This window comes from Zingiber officinale, chromosome 2A (genome assembly GCF_018446385.1).
Source record: "Zingiber officinale cultivar Zhangliang chromosome 2A, Zo_v1.1, whole genome shotgun sequence".
Classification (NCBI taxonomy): Eukaryota; Viridiplantae; Streptophyta; class Magnoliopsida; order Zingiberales; family Zingiberaceae; genus Zingiber; species Zingiber officinale.
The window spans coordinates 78,459,881-78,480,920 of record NC_055988.1 but is presented as its reverse complement, the minus strand read 5'-3'; positions in this window follow the sequence as shown (position 1 = coordinate 78,480,920).

The window sequence follows — 21,040 nt, the reverse complement described above, 5'->3', positions numbered from 1 at the left end:
ATTTAAATATCTTTACAATAAGTTACATTCTTCGAAGTCCTAAAGACTTCACATGTCCTTGAAATGACTCTTTAGTAAATACTTAGTAAAAGAATCGACAAGCATATTACTTGTAGGGATGTACTCAAGAAGTATCTTTTCTTGTCAATAATATCTCTTACAAAATTATACTTAATTTCTATATGCTTGCCTTTGTTGTAATATTTGGGATCTTTGGAAAAATTGATAGCAGCTTGACTATCACAGTACATTATAACAGGACTCCCATTGTCCTCGGCAATTTTCAGATGTTTCAGGAACCTTCTTAACTAGACACCCTCTTGCACAGCCACTGCATGAGCCACATATTCAACTTCCATTATCGACATGGCTACACAAGCCTACTTCTTGTTGTTCCATGAGATGACACCACCATTCAGGAAGAAAGTATAGCTAGATGTGGATTTTTTATCATCAAGGTTCTCTGCCCAATCTGCATTTGTGTAGTCACTCATGCTCATATCTGATCCTTAGAAACAGAGACAATAATCCGCTATCCCTTTGAGATATCTGAATATCCTCTTCACTGCTTTTCAGTGTCTCGATCCTGTGTTTGACTGGAAATGACTAACTATGCCAACAACATAGCTTATTTCAGGATGAGTACACAACATAATATACATTAAACTACCAATAGCACTGATATACGATTTTTTCTTTATTTCAGCTATTTCTTCAGGAGACTTTGGATACATACTTTTGCTCAGAATAATACCTCTTATTATAGGTGTATGTTTAATGATGCAATCCGACATATTGAAGAGTTGTAGTATCTTAGTGATATAAGTTTCTTTAGACAAATCCAAAAGTCTTTTTGATCGATTTTCTAATGATCTTTACTCCTAAGATGTACTTAGTTTCTTCCATATCTATTATGTTAAATTATGATGAAAATCATGATTTGACTTCTATCACACACTTTATGTCACTTTCAGTTATTAGCATATCATCAACATATAATGATAAAATAACAAACTTTCCTTTTTTCTTTCTTATGTAAACACAATGATCCTCATTGATCATTTCGAAATCCTAAGATAAAATAATTTCATTAAATCTTATGTTCCATTATCTTGCGCTTACTTTAGCTCATATATAGACTTCTTAAGTCTGCATACTCTATTCTCTTGGCTTTCAGCATTGTAACCTTCTAGCTATGCTATATAGATTTTTTTCGTTAAGATTACCATTAAAGAAAGCCATTTTTATATTCATCTGATGTAATTCTATGTCAAATTGTGCTACTATAGATAGGATGACACGTATTGATATAAACTTCACAACTGGGGAGAATGTCTCTTCAAAATTAATATTCTCCATTTAGGTATATCCTTTTGCAACTAAACGAGCTCTGTATCGATTAATCGATCCATCTGCTTTCTTTTTTATTTTAAGAATCCACTTATTCCCAATAGCCCTTCGGCCCAGAGGAAGATCAACTAAATCCCAAACTTGATTCTTTCTCATTGACTCCATTTTCTCATCTATTATAACTTTCCATTCTTTTCTAACTGAGCATCTCAAAGCTTCCTCAACTATTCGAGGTATCATCATCGTCAACTAGGAGAATCATTAATGCTTCATTCTTAATGTCAAACCTTCTCCGAGGAATAATCCGACGATTACTTCTTCGTAGGTTAGACTATTGAGAAACTGACTTATTCAGTGGCAAATCACTCTCACTAGGTTAACTAGCTTCAGACATCTCCTGATTTGTTGAAAGAGGAACATTACCCTCCTCCTCTATTGCATATAGAGGAATTATCTTATCAACTTCACCTCGTGTTGGGAATTCAGTTTTGAGAAAAGTAGCATTTCTTGACTCTATTTCAGAGATGATTCAATCTTGTCACTCACCAATGAAGACATAACTCTTAGAAGTCTCAGAATATCTTATAAATATATACTTCTTACCTCTATATCCTAATTTTTTATATTCATGAGTCTTATCATGAACATAGGTAGCTGACCATCAAGGTCTCAAATCACTTAAATTTGGCTTTCTGCCTGTCCAATATTCATATGGGGTAAATGAAATTGACTTTGAAAGTACTTTGTTAAGTATATAGGTCACAACTAATAATGCATATCCCCAATAGGAGATTGGAAAATTAGCTTGTGCCATTATAGACCTAACCATTTCAAGAAGAGTTCGATTTCTTCTTTTAACAACACCATTTTACTGTGGAGTTCCAAGGATAGTTAGCTGTCTAATAATCCATTTATCATTATACATTGTCTTGAACTGATTAGAAAAATATTCACCTTCACGGTCAGTGTGCAAGGTTTTAACTTTACATTCCAATTGATTCTCAATTTTGTTCAAGTAATGATTAAAGCAATCTAATGTTTTAGATTTGTGAGAAATCAAATACACATGACCAAAATGTATGAAGTCATCAATAAATATAATGAAATAAAAACTCTCATTTCTAGCCTTCACATTTATTGGACCATAAATATCAAAATAAATTAATTGCAATGGTGATTCAACCCTAATAGCCTTACCAAATGAATTCCTAGTTGCCTTTCTAGCAAGACAATACTCATATATAGACAAGTTAATCTTAGTATGAGTGTCTAAAAGGCCCTCTTTAGCTAATATATTCATTTGTTCTTCTCCTATATGTCCTAGTCTAGCATGCCAAATTTCATCATTAACATCAACATTACTAGTAAGAGTAATGTTTAAAAAATAACCATCATTATTATTTGGTTCTACATCAAGATTTATAAAATCATTTGTTACATAATCATACCCAATTAACACGGAATTAATGTGAAGTTCCACACAACGACTATAAAAATTTACACTATAACGTAAATCAAGAAGAAAAGTGATAGAAACCATATTCTGTCGAATCTCAGGAGCATACAAGACATCATGTAAAAATAAGATACTTCCACCATGTAGGTTGAGCTTGCAAATGCTAATTCCTTTGACTTCAATTCTTGCATTATTTTCCACATATATCCATTTGTTGTCAGCCGGTACCCGACAGTACTCCATATATGTAGCTCGATTACGAGCTACATGATTCGTTAGTCCTGAATCTATAATCTAAAGGATAAGAATCAGTTAACAACATTGTACTTGCAACATAATGCTCATGGAAAGAAGATAAAAATGGATCTACCTTTTTAGGCTCAGTACAATCCCAAGTAAAATGACCTTTCTTGCCACAATTATAGCAAGTCAACTTGCTCTTAGGTTTTTATCCATATTTCTTTCCTTTCTTCTTGATTTGGTTTTTCGTAGCAACAACACTAGTCTCCTTTCCTTTTCCCTTTCCTTTCTTAAACTATTTTTTCTTATTCTTGGAACCATAACCTTTAGCTACAAAATCTTAACCAGAAATCCTTACAAATTCAATCCTCTCCGCCTCAAGTTCAACATGGCGTAAGACATTCGTGAAAGTCTTGATACTTTCACTATGAGTCAGATTCTGTTTCATCATTTCCCAAGAATCAGGAAGGAAATAGATAACTGCCTGAACCTGTTATTTATCAGTCAACTCATGACCAGCAGTCTGAAGCTCTCATATCATATTACCCATTTCCCTCAGATGTTGGGTCATTGTAACATTCAAGCGTTTGTTATAGCTATCAAACTTAATTGTTAGCTGACAAAGTTTACTGAGACTTACTCCACTGTACTTCTCTTTAAGGGTTGCCAAGACAACATGAGCTAATGGTAATGGCTCATACTCGAATGTCAAGTCATCCTCCATTGAACTAATCAATATTTCCTTAGTAGTGGAGTCCTTCCTTTTTCATGCCTTATAAGCATCAAAGTCATGTCTATGCTGCGCTGTAGAATTATCAGTTGAGTCTTCCATGAACTGATTTACAGGCTCTAGAACTTCTTGTTCCTCAAGAATATATTGTATCTTGAGGTGCTAGATTTTATAGTTATTTCCATATAATTTCTCTCCCTTATTGAGTTCAGCTATGATCTTCTTAGTTGTCATAATCTACATAAATAAATATATTATTTATTATTTTAGTGTATTTCATATGTATATAATTAATTATTGACTCAGTGTAAATTAGAATTGATTTATAAAATTAAGTGATAACTATATTTCCACTCATTATTTGTACGTACCAATCCAATCAACATTGATCAATTATATTACACACATTCCATCTAATGAACTAATCATTTTCATATGTATATATATATATATATGAACTAATCATAAAATATGAATTAATCATAAATAAAATGAACTAACCATTTTCACATGAACTAATCATTGAATATAATATGAACTAATCATAAAATATAAACTAATCATAAGCAAGTTAGTTAACACATAACATAACTATTTTTTCCATAGAATATAACACTGTTTGTACAAAATAACAGTTCCCACTATATTATTTTTAGAAAAAACAAAATGAGTTCATATAAAACAATAATAATATAGATAAGCTAGCATCACTCTCACTAAAAATATACTAGTGCAGTGAGCAATACTATCCCGTTCATACCAAACTCGACAATGGAAAGATCAGCCTCAAAATCACACTCTTCCAGATCTTATTCTAATTCTTCATGATCTTCCTCCTTGAATTCTTTGAGGTCCATTTTTGGATCCTCCTTAAATTTTTTGAGGTCCATCTCTAGATCCTCTACGGGATCCATTTCTGGATCCTCTTCAAATTCTTCGAGGTCCATTTTTAGATCCTCCTCAGATTCTACAGGATCCATTTCTTCGGGATTTGGATCATCTTCAGATTCTTTAGGATCCTATTCCAATTAAAGTAACTCCTTGCACATCTCTAAATATGAGATGCACCCTTTAGAATAATCTCATAGTTGGCGTGCTACATCACTGAGATGTTCCGACAGTGACTAAACAAGAGTCTATCTTCTATCTTTGTCTTGGACTTGAAACTCTTCTTCTTCAAGTTTCCAGAATATCTAATTGAGCCAACCAATAAGCCATCTGACTCCATGATACATGTCCTATTCTAGTTCCTTGATCTCCTCCCAAAACTCATGTTATCGTTTATAGCAACTTATCATCGTGTATATTGTTCGTGGTATCTAGAATTGAAAATAATGATGTTAGTACAAAACTGACAAACCAGTAACAAAACCAGTCCAATTTAATTCCCACGTATACATGGAACAAATATATACAGAATACATGAGCAAATAAGAAAAACAAACTTTCTTTATTTTGGAAGTCTCAATTGACTGATACATTATATTTGTTGATCGGTTCTTGTGTTTAGTCTATTTTCTAATCAGAACTAATTTAATTGAAAAGGGGCATCTTATCGATGTTTGTTCTAGTTTATATCCAACACATTTCATCATATCTTGACCCATTAGGTAATTTGACTCATATGATCAAATCCGGCCTATTATAATAAATCCGGTTTAATTTGATCAGCCCAACTCATGTAATCAAGTCATCCCAATTAATTCAATAATAAATTAATTTAATTAAACCAACCAATGATCTAAACTAGACCTTAATATTATTGAATCAAACTAGTCTAATTAAATTAATTAATCTAGATTTGATTGGACCAAACTTAATCTCAGTCCATACATAATTAATTGAAATATTAAAACATAAAATTCAATTTTTCAATTAATTTTAGCATGCATATATTAATTAACAAAATTATTTCATTAGTTTCATTTATTAATTAAATGGGTAAGCATGGAGAGATAATGTTCTAGATTTTGTTTTCATTTAGAATTTCTAAAATCAAATATTTTCTTCCCAAATCACCGTGCTTCATCAAAAGCAATGTTCATCGTCATCCCGTTTCTTTTTTCACGATGAACACGGTGGCTTGGCAGATCGCCAGCCTTTTAACATGATTGTCAGTGCTCGCCAGCTACGGATGCGAGTCACAACCACCCGACGTGGTTTCCGGCGCTCACGACTATCTCGGTGACCTTAAAACACTCTACAAAGCAATACTCCGTCGAGTCAGCAATTTTTTTCGGCATCAAATAGGGATAACTTTCACACTTTTACTATTGTAGCATCTAAAAAGCATGAATCACATAATAAATCTGTAACCACTCACATTGATCTCCCTAGATGATCTTTATCCTGGCTTAAAGTCGGAAGAACGACGATAAAAAAAAAAAATCAAAAAGCCCTCCTTGATTCACAAACCAAATCCTTCTCTCCTACTCGAATGTTCTCCTCAGACGATCACTCTTTTCACCCATGGTCTCATATTCCTTTTATAACTTGGACAAAACAACAAAGTAACGGCAGGAGTTGATCGTCTACGTTACTGCATGCAACAATAACGCAATAGTAATGAGATTACGTTACTGCAAGCAACAGTAATGTCAATAACGCTAACAAATATATTGAAGTAATACTTCAAATTTCCACAAAAGATAATTTTTTCTTTCAATACTTCTCATTAGTTAACAATTCTAATGCTTAGATTTGTATGTTTAATTTTGATAGTTAAGGTCAAATGATTATTCATCAAATTTTTTATATTTTTATTAAATAAGTGGTATTCTATGTTCAAATAGTGGTGCAATTTTATATTTTCTAACGAGAAGGTAGAACATAGGTGTGCACTATAGTGTTGGACATACAGATAGAAGTGAACAACCTAATCTAAATGATATACAGAAAAAGGTTCCTACTTGGAATCGTATTAGTAATTATAGTTTCAATAATGTTGATTATTTATTTGATATCAGAAATATTTGGAGTTTGATCTCTGATTGCACATTTTTGTTAGGGATAATAATGGTGATCATTACTCTATATTTTTTTTGTTATTGAAAATCATATTTTTGAGATTGACAATGATAGTTCCTTTATGATTGAACTAGAAATTATTGTTTCTAGTTATTTAACTAGGGGGTCTAAGTCTAAGAAAAGAATTATACATGTAATGATACTGAATCTAGTTGGAAAAAGAATATTAGTAGCATTGATAGTTATTTCATTTTGAAGTTAGTATTAATAGTTCTATTTCGTCCCATTGCTTCTCGTGGGTTTTCATAACCCTTCTGTGCAAAAAACGGGATATGCATTTGGAATAGATGGTCGAGTTATTACACATATCATGATCAATACAGAAATGAATCGAGCAATCCTTCCTTTACCCCAAAATAAGCATTTTTATTTTGCATGTCCAATTGTTAATTTTAAAATTTCTATAATAAATCAGACCTATACGTGAGTCTGGTATTGTACTAGAATAATTGTACTGGAATTACAATGAATACCTTGAGTAAATAAAAGTATAAGGAATTTCTTTATTCATTTATTGAAGGAAAAATTACTACAAGCGAAAGAGATACATGATTTAAATAATGAAAAATCTAATATTTAACAATTGCATTTAGAATAATTGAAAAAATGGAAACAAGACTAGATATAATCTGATTGTTACGATCCAATCCAAAATCATTGTAAACCAAACCTATAATTAGTTCCCAATCACAGGTCGAGTGAAATTCGACCCATAAATCAGTAATTAAAATAATCAAAAAAGCTTTTCTAGTGTCACTTAAGTTATAGAGGAATTCCTAAACCCAAAAATTCATAATAATGAGTTCTTCATTACTCAAATAAAATAACCGCTTAAAATAGTGAAACAGATTATATTTGTTGAGAAATATAAAATGATATGGAGATCATATTCATTGCATGCTTTGACCAATTGTATGTTTCCTTATGTATTCCTATATGAAGTTTTTGTATGTGTTTATGTGTATTCTTTTATCATTTCATCCCATTGGAATAGTTCTTCTAATTCTATGAATCTTTGTAGAACATTTTCTCTTGAATATGATTTAAAAAGTTTTAGATTGCCTACTATTACACAATAAGTAACCCAAGGTTCTAGACATTTATTAAAAGAGAAAGAAATCCTCCAGGACAAAAATACTATAGATGCAAGATAGGGAAGGGATGCCAATGTTTTGTTTTTTTTTCATATTGATATGAATTGAATTTTTTTTTAATGATCTTGCTTCATTTGTTGACTCTATTTGATATTTCTCTGAAGCACGAGTTGTTTAATAAAGTAGTGACCTTTAGATCTATCCCTTTCCTTTTTTTATTTGTAATATATTTAAGATATCTCAATTGGACAAATTCAAATCAATTTTATTTTCATTTGTTAGTTTCGATGAATATTCAAAACCCCACTTTAAGTAACGAATCAAGTTTTGAGAGCAAAAAACTTATATTAATTCTTTTAAAACTAAACCTTTTACTATATAATCAGGAAAAGGGTATCAATTAAAAATTATGGGCCTAAAAAGATGAATTATGTATTACAAAATACATGTTTGGGTAGGTTTGATTAATTTATAGATATAAATTAATTATTAAATTAGTTAGTTAGATTAGACTTCTAGTATAAAAGAATCAAGAAACTTATCTTTTATTAAAAAGGAGAATTAGCTCTTATTTCCATCTTTAATAATTGTAAGTCCAACTACTAAAAATCCTAGTGAACCTAAAAACAAGGATACCTGCCTAGTAAAAATCACTCATTTTTTTAAGATTTTGTTATAAGTTTTATCCATATATATTCTGATCGTCAATTCATAATATACTGTATTTAGTTGTATTCGATTGGAATTGAGCGAAGTACTATCGTATTAAAATATTCTTTATAAATTTATTAAAATAGCTCAAATTTAATTAAAATCATTTTAATTCAATTAAAATAATTAAAATATTATTATAGTAGCAATGATATTAAATATTATAGTAGATCATAACTACTAGAATAATATTTAAATTATTTTAAATAAATTGAAATGATTTTAAATAATTTTGATACTATGTAATAATCTATGATTATGTGCCGGCCAAGTTAGCCCATAAGAAAAGAGAAAGTTGAGCTTGATATGTAGGATTGAGAAGAAGCTAAGCCCAGGAAACTTCACCTGATTAGCACTCGAATGCAGAATTGAAAAATTCGACAGTGCTCAAAAATCGAAGATGAAACAGGAAGTGATCAAGCAAGTTCGAACCCAAAAAGTGCTCGGGAATCCTGCTTGGAACCGAATAATATTCTAGAGAGTAGGTTTGATATATTCAAGGGGCAATAAAAATATTAATAATGATCCAAAAGTCTTAACAGAAAGAGGAGAATATTAATATCATAGTGGATACCATTATATGGTGAAAGTTATAAAAGAAAAGAGAGAATTCAATGATGAGGTATGATAATCTTTCATAAGATAATCTCCTTCATTCAATTGTTTCCTTCTCTCTAAAAATCTCAGGCTTTATTGGGATAAGACTTATGCCCTCTATTTATTAACCTTGACAAGAAATCATCTTAATTATTAAGATACGATGACCGGAGCCGAGGGCAGAGTCACATTTGTGGCTACCCGGGATGTAGCCCGGGGGGCCAATGAGGTGAGAAAGAAATTTACGTGGGAGGAATTAAAAAAAAGTGAGGGAAAGAGAAAGCTAGCTCACGTCGACATCGACGAAAAAAAGAGGCTAACGTTAGTCCGGGTGATGGTGTCGACGTCGGCTAAAAGAGGAGGCTAATTCAGTATGACAACGTAGGTATCGCCGCTCAAGGAGCACAACTTGGGTAGATCACCTGGGCTACCTCCACCATTGACTAGAGTCCTCGGCTGCCATCTGTTGTTGCAGTTAGTACTAATGGTGAAACATAAGTTTTGATGAATAACAAATAGATTAAAGTTAGGTGTGGTATGATCTAACATTTTTACCAAGTGTGCAAGACTTGACGAATCTGGAGGACCTAACACGAGGCAAAAATCCAACTAGGTTTGTTGGACCTAATAACTGGTGGAGAAGTTCAAATAGGTCAAGGAGTGACCCGATATCTGGCAGAAAGTCTAACTGGGTCCATGGGACCTGATAGTTGGTCGAAGTCCAGTTGGGTCTGCGGACCTGACAACTGGTGGGAAGACCTGGGATCGAGTTAAGTGATTCAGCATGATAAGTAAGGTAAGTCACTGAAGAAGAGTGATCCAATGAGAATGAATCCCAATTAGAGATTTTAGATACATGTCCAGTTTAGGTCTATTTTAGATACCTAAATAGAGACCATGACTAGATCTTGGTTTTGGGAAGACAAAATCTAATTAATAATGTTATTTTATTATTATACTAACTTTGTTTTGCAAGTTACATTTTGTTTTTAGACTAACGCATCTTGCAAGACTAAAGTAGTAAAAATCAGCCTCAAATGAACAGTGCCCAAGGTGCCTCAGAACTAACTAGAGGCACCTCGGAGCAGACTTGGAGGCGCCCTGGACCTGTTAGAAGCACTCTCAAGGAGATAAAGTTTGTATTGCGGGGAGGCACCTTGGAGTGCATTGGAGGCACCCTTGATGTGTGCTTGAGATGTCTTGGAACACTTGGAAGGCGCCCTCGAGTGGATAGAAGCCTAAGTTCATGATGTTTATCGCAACCGAGATTTAAGGGATTAGACCTAAGGTTAGAGGCACCTCCGATGAGCTTAGAAGTGTTGGATCGATACATACGTGGGGGGGAGGGAGGGTGAATCACATGATTTTCAAAAACTTGTTTTATCATTTTAAAAACACGAGTACACATAGCGAAAAGTACTTGCGAATTTGAAAATAACGAACACAAGAAAACACGGTCGATTTACTTGGTTCAGAGCCTTCGACGACTCCTACTCCAAGACCCAGGTCCTGCGAACCTATAGACGGGTAATCCACTAAAATCCTCTTCCGGTACATCCGGAAGAGAGAATCGAATACAAAGAAGATAGGAGAAGTGTAACAGACTACGCTTTTTGTTTGCAGAATTTAAGTACAATAAAAACTTTGTTACTGGCAAGTAGGGATCGAAGTGCGAGCTTTCGAGAGTCAGTGTTGTTCTACCGGCCATGATAAAAAATCCTCGGAGTAGTCATCAGGTGCAACAACTTTGCAGTAGAGTCACAGCAGGAGCCTAGAGCAGTCGGAATCTCAAATGGTCGCGTAGTAGCTTGTATAGAAGGTTGTGTTTGATGCTTGGTCAAGACTGACTTATATAGGCCATGGAGGGCACCTTCCATAGGCGTGGAAGGCGCCTCCAATGGGATAAATTCTATCCTGAACAGCGCACTCCTTATCTGCAACGATGTCCAAACTTCATCTTGCGGAAGGCACCTTCAAGGCATGAAAGGCGCCTTCCATGAACAGTGTGAAGGTGTCTTCCATCAGCATTGAAGATGCCTTCGGGTACTGTTCATCTGAAGGCTTTTTTGCTCTTTTGTCCTACAAAAAGATGTTAGTCTAAAACTAAAACATCTATCCTATAAAATAAAGTTAGTACAGTTATAATAATGAGTAGTAATTAGTTCCTATCCTCCCGGGATCAGGAACTAGTCAAGGTCTCAAATTAGGAATATGAAATGGACCTAACAGACCCAAGTAGACTTCCTGCCAGATATCCGGTCGGCCCGTTGACCTATCTGGACTTCTTGCCAGATATTCAATCACCCCGTCGACCTATCTGGACTTCCTACTAGATATCCGGTCGACCCGTCAACCTATCTGGACTTCCTACCAGATATTCAGTCGGTCCGTTGACCTATCTGGACTTCACACTAGATATCCAGTTGGCCCGTTGACCTATCTAATTAACTCCTGCACACTTAGTAAAGTGGTTAGATCATAATAATACCTAACTTAACTTATTTTGTCATTCATCAAAACCTTAGTAAGACCATTAGTGTAAACTGCACTAACAATCTTTCCCTTTTTAATGCAATGATAACCTAAGTTAAGTTAGGAAAAAAAATATGCAAAGCAAGAATAAGAAATGATTAAGGGAAACAAGAATCGAGACAATTGGTTTTGTTCTCTTGATCATTTTTAGGGTTAAGTTGTTTTTATTTTTTTCCCTAACTTAAACCCTAACCCTCCCCTTTAACATTCATCAAAAAATATGAGTCGATAAATGAGTCAAAAAATGTGCTAAGTAAAGCAGTTAGTGAAAGTAATGAACTCTGGTAATGTAAGAAAAACTATTAGGATTACTGGGGGAAAGAGATAAAGAATTTTTCAACCTTTTCAAACTCAAATGATTTTAGATTTGCAATACATTGTTTGTAAAGTAGTTTAAAAGAATTGCTAAGTAGAAGAAGATTATTTTCGAACACAATTTTAAAAGGTTTGTGAAATATTAAAAAAACTTTCCAAATCATTTTGAAAAATATTTTGCAGAGTATGTTAAAAACCAATGTTAAAACATATTTCAAAGTTTTGAAGTTTGATACTAAGTTTTAAAAGTTAACTTTTACTAAAGTTGACTTTTAAGAAATTTTCAAAGTGATTTTCAAATATATTAACTTTTCAAAAAATAGCGTAATAGTGGTTTGGAAAGTACTTTGCAAAATACATTTTGAAAATAATAAGCTTTGAAGAATTTCAAAATAAGGAAAATATTTATAAGTATAATTTGAAAATATTTTTAAAATTTCTAAGTCTAAATTTAGAATTATTTATAGAATTATTGTCATCTATAGTTTTAAAAGGTTTGGCAAAAAATTGACTTTTGCAAGAAAACTGTTCAAAACCTTTCCAAGGTATCAGAGGTTTTAGCAAGCTAAGGATTTTTCAAAGATTTTTAAAAAAATCTTTAACATAACTTTGAGGTTTAAGGTTTTAAAGTTTCATAAAATTTTTGAAGTAATGCAACACATTTAGATTTTTAAAATAAATAAGAATTTTGAACATAATTTTAAGTTTAAAAATAGAGTTAAAATTATTCTTCAAATATCCTCCCCCTAGACCTGATATTATTTGAAAAATGTAAACATCTAGAAATTAACCTTACATGTCTAACTAGTAGTTACTAACTAACTATCAGAAGGTAGTAGTGTTCACTTGGTTAGTCAAGTTAAGTAAGTTTATTCAGTTAATGTTTGACTAAAATGGATTACTTAACTTGATCACTGTAGTGTTTGGTATTTTTCACCCAGACTTATGTTGATGTACTGATATAAGCATCTTAAGTCTAAGCAATTTGCCTATGTATCTCATGTCATTCTAAGTTTGGAAATACATAATCAAGGTAGACCTATTGTGTTTGTGAGATGCTCTAAGTCCTAAATCTATAGGAACATGCTTTCTATGGATTTGATCTAGACTAAGGTTAAAATTTATTTTGAAAAACTAAGGAAATGATTTTTTTTTTTTTGAAAAATATAGGTAAGGATTTTTCCTTAGAATTTACAAATTATTTGAAAATTAATTTTGAAACAGCACGCCTAGTCTATCCAAGCTTATTCAAAAAGACAAAAAGTAGACAACTATATTGAGACGATCAATTGAGTGTACATAGTATTATAGGGTGCTACATATAATCAAGTACTAGAAACATAGTCAAGTCTAGTCTTCATCGGCTGGAGGAGGTGGGGGCTACTCAGGCACTCGCAAAGACCAAAGAATCTGTTGAAATTCGGTGGTCATCTCCTCTCGGAGAGAGGAGAATCCCTCCGAGACCGACTGTCGGATCTGCGCAGAAGACTCCTTAAGTCAAGCAAGTCGATCCTCGATGAATAGTAAAGTCGACGACTGAGTCGAGGTCGAGGGCTAGGTCGGAGAAGGTCCAAAGAGCTCCTCATTCATGAATGTCAGTAACTCCTCTCCCTCGGCGAGAATAATAGGTGGAAAATCATCCTCAGCCTTGGTTGGAGTGTCTAGCTGTCGTCTCGCTAATGTAATGTCGATGTCTATGCGCTGGCATAATGCATATAGAAAGAAGGAATGAGATGGTCTCATCATCGCAACATCACGAGATGTAATCGGCAGAATGCAGGTGGTCAGGACTCTATATAGGACATAGTCCTGGACTCTAAGGGAGAGTGACCTAAAGTTAGTCACAATAGGTAGTCTCTCCTCCCCAAAAAAAATACATATAAATAATATCTAATGTAATATGGGAGTAGGGTTCGCCAAACGGTAGATCCCTACTAAGGTAATACAAGAATGGGCATGCAGACCTCCTAAGTCCTAAGTTATCATATAATAAAGTGGGGGAGAAGCTAAAGTCTTTTCCACCAACTCTGGTGGAATAAGTCAAATCATCAATCTTGATCAGATTGTTATAAAATTGGGCACATAGGTCTAGGTTTACTAAATGACTATAGTAAACAAGTCTATCTAACTGATAATAGCTAATGACCTCAATGGTAGGTGCACAGTACTTAGTAAAAAAGGACCTACTCAGAAATCTAGACTTGTGCAATATATGTATGCTATAAAAAGTCTAGCCTAAGTCACTCAGAGAGAAATCTAGCATCAGTGGATGGGGTGCTACTCGAAGTAGAGGCAACATTTCGTCATTTCCTAAAGTAACAAATATCGTATGCATACACAGATTTATAATAGAAATATTGAAATAGTCAAAACTAAGTAGATAGATTAAGTTAGAGTGTATCGATGAGGCATTGTTGATGTTTGGGATGAAAAAAAATGAAGAATATGGAGGAGATCGCCACCGGAAGAAGTGTGAACGGAGAAGAGAAACGCGAGCAGATTAGTCTCTATTCACTGTGAAAGGTTGGGTTGAAGGCACCTTCATGTTGATGGAAGGTGCCTTCAACCAAATGAAGGCGCCTTCGGTATATTAAGGTGGGCATTTTCCCACCTTTTTTAGGGCGCCTCCGATAGCATCAGAGGCGCCTTCAGTGGCGTAATTTTTTTTTTTTTGAATTTTAGTTTTAATTTAAAATTTAATTTATTTGAATTTACTTTAATTTTAATTTTTAATTTAATTTTAAGTTAATTTTAATGAAATATTAAGTTTATGTTTAGGTTAGTTTTAATTTAATGTTAAGTTTAATTTTAATTTTAATTTTTAATTTTTAATTCCTTAGTCATCTTCCCCATCTAAGTTTTCAAAAAAATGGATCTTATAGTTTTGTGAGATGAGTTAAATTAGATTTTAGGATTTTGTTTAACTTTGTGTGAGATTCAAGTTTAGCTTTGGATTCAACAAGTAAGCATTCTTTGGATAAATTTCTAAGCTATGGTAGATCACCTGGACATCATTGTTGGACCGTGAGATTCGATAGAGGGGGGGTGAATATCGATAAACAAAATCGTTCGAGTATAAACACAGCAGAAATAAAAGGACAATGCTAACACAAGCTGGTTTTGTTAGGATCGACAGTCATGGCTAGAGAGGGGGGGTGTGAATAGCCGACCCCAAATTGCTCGTTTCTTCCTACGATTAGGGTTAGCGCAGCGGAAATAAAAATAATAGAAGCGAAAGCGGAGAAATCAAACCTCAACACGCGTCGATGTAACGAGGTTCGGAGATATACTCCTACTCCTCGGCGTGTCCGTAAGGTGGACGAAGCCTATCAATTCGTCGGTGGATGAGACCCCGGAAACCCGGCTAATAATCACTCCTTCTGGGTGGAGAAACCTCGCCACAATGTTTTGCAAAAGCAATACAGGAGTAGAAGAATACAGCAGGAAACTAAGTACAATACAAAAATGTAATAACCCTAGCTTGCCTTCTTGTCGATTGGATGAAGCAGCAACTTCACGGGAATCCAATCACAGCACCAACTGTCCAGTTGAAGTCCCAGCCGAGGGAAGCTCACGCGAAGCTTCAGCGAAGAAGAGCTCAACAAAGCTCAAGCAGAAATACTTCAGCAGTCAGTAGGAAGAAGAGGAAGAAGAAGAAGTATGTTCTGTAGTGCCTCTCGATCCTTTTATAACCTCTGATATCCTGAGCCAACCTGCGAACCTGCAAGGCAAAAGGGCCAGAACACAGAAGCCCGAAATAGCCTAGCCGTTGAGTCACAACGGCTAGGCCTGGACCGATCAGGCTCCACCCTGATCGGTCCAGGGTGCTGCTGATCGGTCATGGGGACCGATCAGAGCTTCCTCTGATCGGTCCAGGGACCGATCAGCATGCATGTCCCTTCCTTTTTCTCCCGAACTTCTTGCCTTCTGATCGTTGTTTCCTGATCGGTCTGCAGACCGATCAGATAACACTCAGTAGGCTACTGTTTGGTTACTGATCGGTCACCAGACCGATCCAGATACCCAATGTATCACTGGATTGATCCAGAGCTTGGTTTTTGCCCAAACCAAGTCCCAAGCCTTCCAAACCAACATCCGGTCAACCTTGACCTCTTGGTACATCATGCTTAGCATCCGGTCACTCCCTTGACCTGCTAAGACTCCCCACCAAGTGTTCGGTCAATCCCTTTGACTCACTTGGACTTTTCTCTTCGTGTCAAGTATCTGGTCACTCCCTTGACCTACTTGACCTTCTCAACACCAGATGTCCGATCACCCTTGATCCATCTGGATTTTCCCTTACCCGGCTTCACTCACCAGGACTTTCACCTAGCTTCACTCACTAGAATTTTCACCTGGCTTCACTCACCAGGACTTTCACCTAGCTTCACTCACTAGGATTTTCACCTGGCTTCACTCACCAGGACTTTCACCTAGCTTCACTCACTAGGATTTTCACCTGGCTTCACTCACCAGGATTTCCAATCTGCCCGGCTTCACTCACCAGGACTTTCCAACTGCCTGGCTTCACTCACCAGGACTTTCCCACTGCCTGTCTTCATTCACCAGGACTTTCCCACTTCCGGTCCAGAGAACGAGCTACCGAGCCCTCTCCGACTTCGTCCGGTCCAGAGAACGAGCTACCGAGCCCTTTCTGACCACAGTCCGGAGAACGAGCTACCGAGACCTCTCCGACTTCCCATGTGCCAAGCTTCCATACTTAGACTTCTCCGTGCCAAGTCTCCATACTTGGACTTTTCCCGTGCCAAGCTCCCTGCTTGGACTTTTCACCATGCCAAACTCCCTGCTTGGACTTTTCCCATGCCAAGCTCCCTGCTTGGACTTTTCCGAGTCAGGTCAACTCACTTCGGGTCAACCAGGTTAACCTTGACCACGGGTTGCACCCACAATCTTCCAAGCTTGTATCCTTGTAAAACATCAAGATACAACTTTTCTGTTCACATCAAACATTGTCAAACATAACTCGTCAAACATCAAAACACAACTCGAGTCAAGTCAACTCGAGTTTGGTCAACCAGGTCAACCTTGACCTAAGGTTGCACCAACAGGTTTTACTTGGTTCGGAGCCTGTGTCGACTCCTACTCCAAGGCCCGCACACAAGGGTGCTTTCGGTGAGCAATCACTAGCAGTTCGAAAATTATTACAAATTAAAGTACAGGAATGCTAATGGAAATAAAGCAAATACCGACAAGAATAAACAAAAGGAAAGGAGCGTATTGTCGGAGCTTTGTTAGCGTCGCAGGAGCACAGAGCAGTAGAGCAAGCAGTGGAAGACTTTCTTTTCGTTGTTGTACTGAAGCTCCCCTCTAACCCTCCTTTTATATGAGGCTCGGGGCGCCCCGGATCCCTTCCGGGCGCCCTAGTGGGACGTGGCAGGTCCAACCAGCAAGCTCCACGTGGCGACGCGCGAGTTTGGATGAAATTTGCCTCCCGGGCGCTCGGATCCCTTCCGGGCGCTCGGATCCCTTCCGGGCGCCCGGACCCTGTTTTCTCACAGAATCCATCCTGCAAGACAAACGTTAGTCCGGAGGCAAATTTACCCTGCAACACAAATTGTTAGCAAAAGCAAAGTGAGTATGAATTAGCAAAAAGGAGTATGACTTAGATTCCGTCTTTCCGAGACCGGAATCTAGTCACGATCTCGACTTAGATATCCGAAATGGATCTAAGCCGGATCGACGCCTAATGTTCCCTTCCTTGGAATGCGTCCTCGCAGTCACTCCCCTCCAGTGACTTACCTTACTTACCTGCCAGACGTCCGGTCAACCCGTCGACCCGTCTGGACTTCATGCCAGCTATCCGGTCAGCCCGTCGACCTAGCTGGACTTCGTGCCTAAGCGTCCGGTCAGCCCGTCGACCCGCTTGGACTTCATGCCAGCTATCCGGTCAGCCCGTTGACCTAGCTGGGCTTCGTGCCAGACATCCGGTCAGCCCGTCGACCTGTCTAGACTTCTCCTGCACACTCTATCAGAGTGTTAGACAACAACAGACTAACTTAACCTGATTTGTCATTCATCAAAACCTGGGTTAAATCGTTAGTGCTAACCACACCAACAATCTCCCCCTTTTTGATGGAATGACAACCTGGTTAAGTTAGTGAAAACATATTCAAGAAAAAACAAGCATTTAAAGGGTTTTTAAGTTACTTTGTATTTTCAATTTTGGTTTAGCTAACTTAACCACCTAACCCTCCCCCTTTGTCATTCATCAAAAGAACTAATGTCAAGTAAGCATAAATACAGACTTTAGACAAAGTAAGAAATTGTAAGAAATGATGTCAAGTTAACTTGGGGGAGTTTAAACTTTTGAAAACTTGTTTAAAGCATTAGCTTTTAGCTTTTAGAAAAATAGCTAAGTTTAGATAGTCTAATTTTCAAACATAAGTGTATAAGTTCAAAATATCAAGATCAAGTTTTAAATTTTCAAAACAAGTTTCAACTTTGAAACGCATTTTCAAACATAAGTTTTCAAAACCAAAATTCCAAAACTAAGTTTGAAAAATATATTTTTCAACACTAAGTTTGTAAAAGATTCAATTTTCAAAATTAAGTAAAATGATTTTGAGAAGCTTAGTTTGTAAACTTAAGTTTTGAAAAATCTAATTTCCACAATTTTCAATAACAACGCAATTTTTAAAACTAATTTTTGTAAAATTTAACTTTCAAATTAAATTATCATAATTAAGTAAAATCAAATTTTAAGAACTAGATTCAGGACAATTTTCAAAGTGAAGTTACATCTAATTTTCAAAATCAATTTTCAATAAAAAGTAAAACCCAATTCTTAAAAACAACTTAGTTTTATAAGAGTTAGTTTTCAAAAATAGGTTTATGAAATTTTTAAGAAAACATTTTTTAAGTACAAATTTTAAAATATTTTAGATAAAGGAAAATTTTTAATTAATTCCTCCTCCTGAACCTGGCATAAAATTTTGAAAATATTTGCTAAAAATATTCAAAGTAGAAAAAAAATTGAGGTAGAATTTTCTAGAAAGATTTTAAAGAGAAGATTAAAAAATAACACTTAAGGAGATAAAAAAAAATAAATCTCCCCCTGAATTTGATACTCCTTTAATTTATTAATCCTCCTTATTTATTACTCACCCTTAATATAATGCTAAGGTTTGAGTGTGTTAAATTTCAAGCCCTGACACATTTGTCTATCTAAGTGTTCTAGGGGATTTGGTAACACTTATATTATTTACATATTTATCTCTGTATCCTTGATATAATTGTTTATTTGAGTTTGATTAATCAATAATTAATATTAGATTCAGGTGCTTAAGCTTCAGTTTAAGGTTTAATAAGATAAACTTTATTAAATCAAAAAAAGTTGGTAATTATCAATAATTTATTTATTAATTTTTACTTGATTTAATAATTTAATACTTAATAAAATAATTTAAATTTCATATTAATTGATTGAGTTGGTCAATGAAAGTGTTAGTTATAATTATTTTTTTTTATTTACTTCCGTTTAAGTGGGATTAATTTAGTTTGAAGTTAGCATGAAGTTAAAATTATTAGACACACTTAAGTAAGGTTTAATTCAAGTCAATTTTAGTTCTCAAATGAAGTTAAACTTAAGCAGGTAAGTTCTACTTATTAATTACATAATTAAGTTTAAAGTTAAAGTTAACGGAATTTAAGTTTTTAAGTTAGGTGTCTAAGTTTTAAATGAATTTAAAAGAATTATTATTATTATTATTATTATTATTATTAAGGGATTTCTATCAGGATTTCTAAAATAGTATTTAAAAGGATTTTAAAATGATTTTTTTTAATTATTTAATGGCAATTAAAATACGTTCAATTTAGTTTTGATTTTAAATTAATATCAGTGATTAATTTAGGTTTAAGTTTTGAGTTTTAAGTTAAATTTTTAAATTTTAATTGTAATTTCAATATTAAGTTTTAATTTAAGTTTTAATTTTCAGTTAGGTTAAATTAAGTTAAAAAATAATTTTAAGATTAAACTAATGTTTAAGGTAAAAAAATTTAAAATCTAAATAATACTTTTTAAAGTTTAAATAATCAATAAGAATTTTTTTTTTAAGTTAACAAAATTTTATTAAAGTGAAAATAATATTAAGAAGAATTTTTCAAAATGATTTATAAAAGATTTAATTTTTAAAAGATTTTTTTTTAAACTGATTTTTTTAAAGAGTTTAAAAGTAATTTTTTAAAAAAATTTTAAAATAGTTTTTAAAAGAATTTTTAAATAGTTTTTAAAATAATTTTTAAAATAATTTTTAATATAGTTTTAAAATAATTTTTAAAAAAAATTAAAATAATTTTTAAAAAAAATTAAAATAATTTTTAAAAAAAATTAAAATAATTTTTAAAATAATTTTTCAATAATTTTAAAAGAGTTTTTAAAATAGTTTTAAAAATAATTTTTAAAAGATTTTTTTAAATGCTTTTTAAAAGAGTTTTTAAAATAATTTTTAAAAGGTTTTAAAAGAATTTTTAAAAGAATTTTTTAAGTTTTTAAAATGATTTTTAAAAGAATTTTTAATAGAGTTTTTAAATAATTTTTTAAAAAATTAAAATAATTTTTCAATAATTTTAAAAGAGTTTTTAAAATAGTTTTTAAAATAATTTTTAAAAGAATTTTTTTTTAAAATGCTTTTTAAAAGAGTTTTTAAAATAATTTTTAAAAGGTTTTAAAAGAATTTTTAAAGTTTTTAAAAATATTTTTAAAGTTTTTAAAATGATTTTTAAAAGAATTTTTAATAGAGTTTTAAAATAATTTTTTAAAAAAATTAAAATAATTTTTCAATAATTTTAAAAGAGTTTTTAAAATAATTTTTAAAATAATTTTTTTTAAATGCTTTTTAAAAGAGTTTTTAAAATAATTTTTAAAAGAATTTTTAAAAGAATTTTTTTTAAAAGAATAATTTAGTTTTAATTCAAAATTTAATTTTAATTTGAAATTTAATTTGAAATTCAAAATTTAATTTTAAT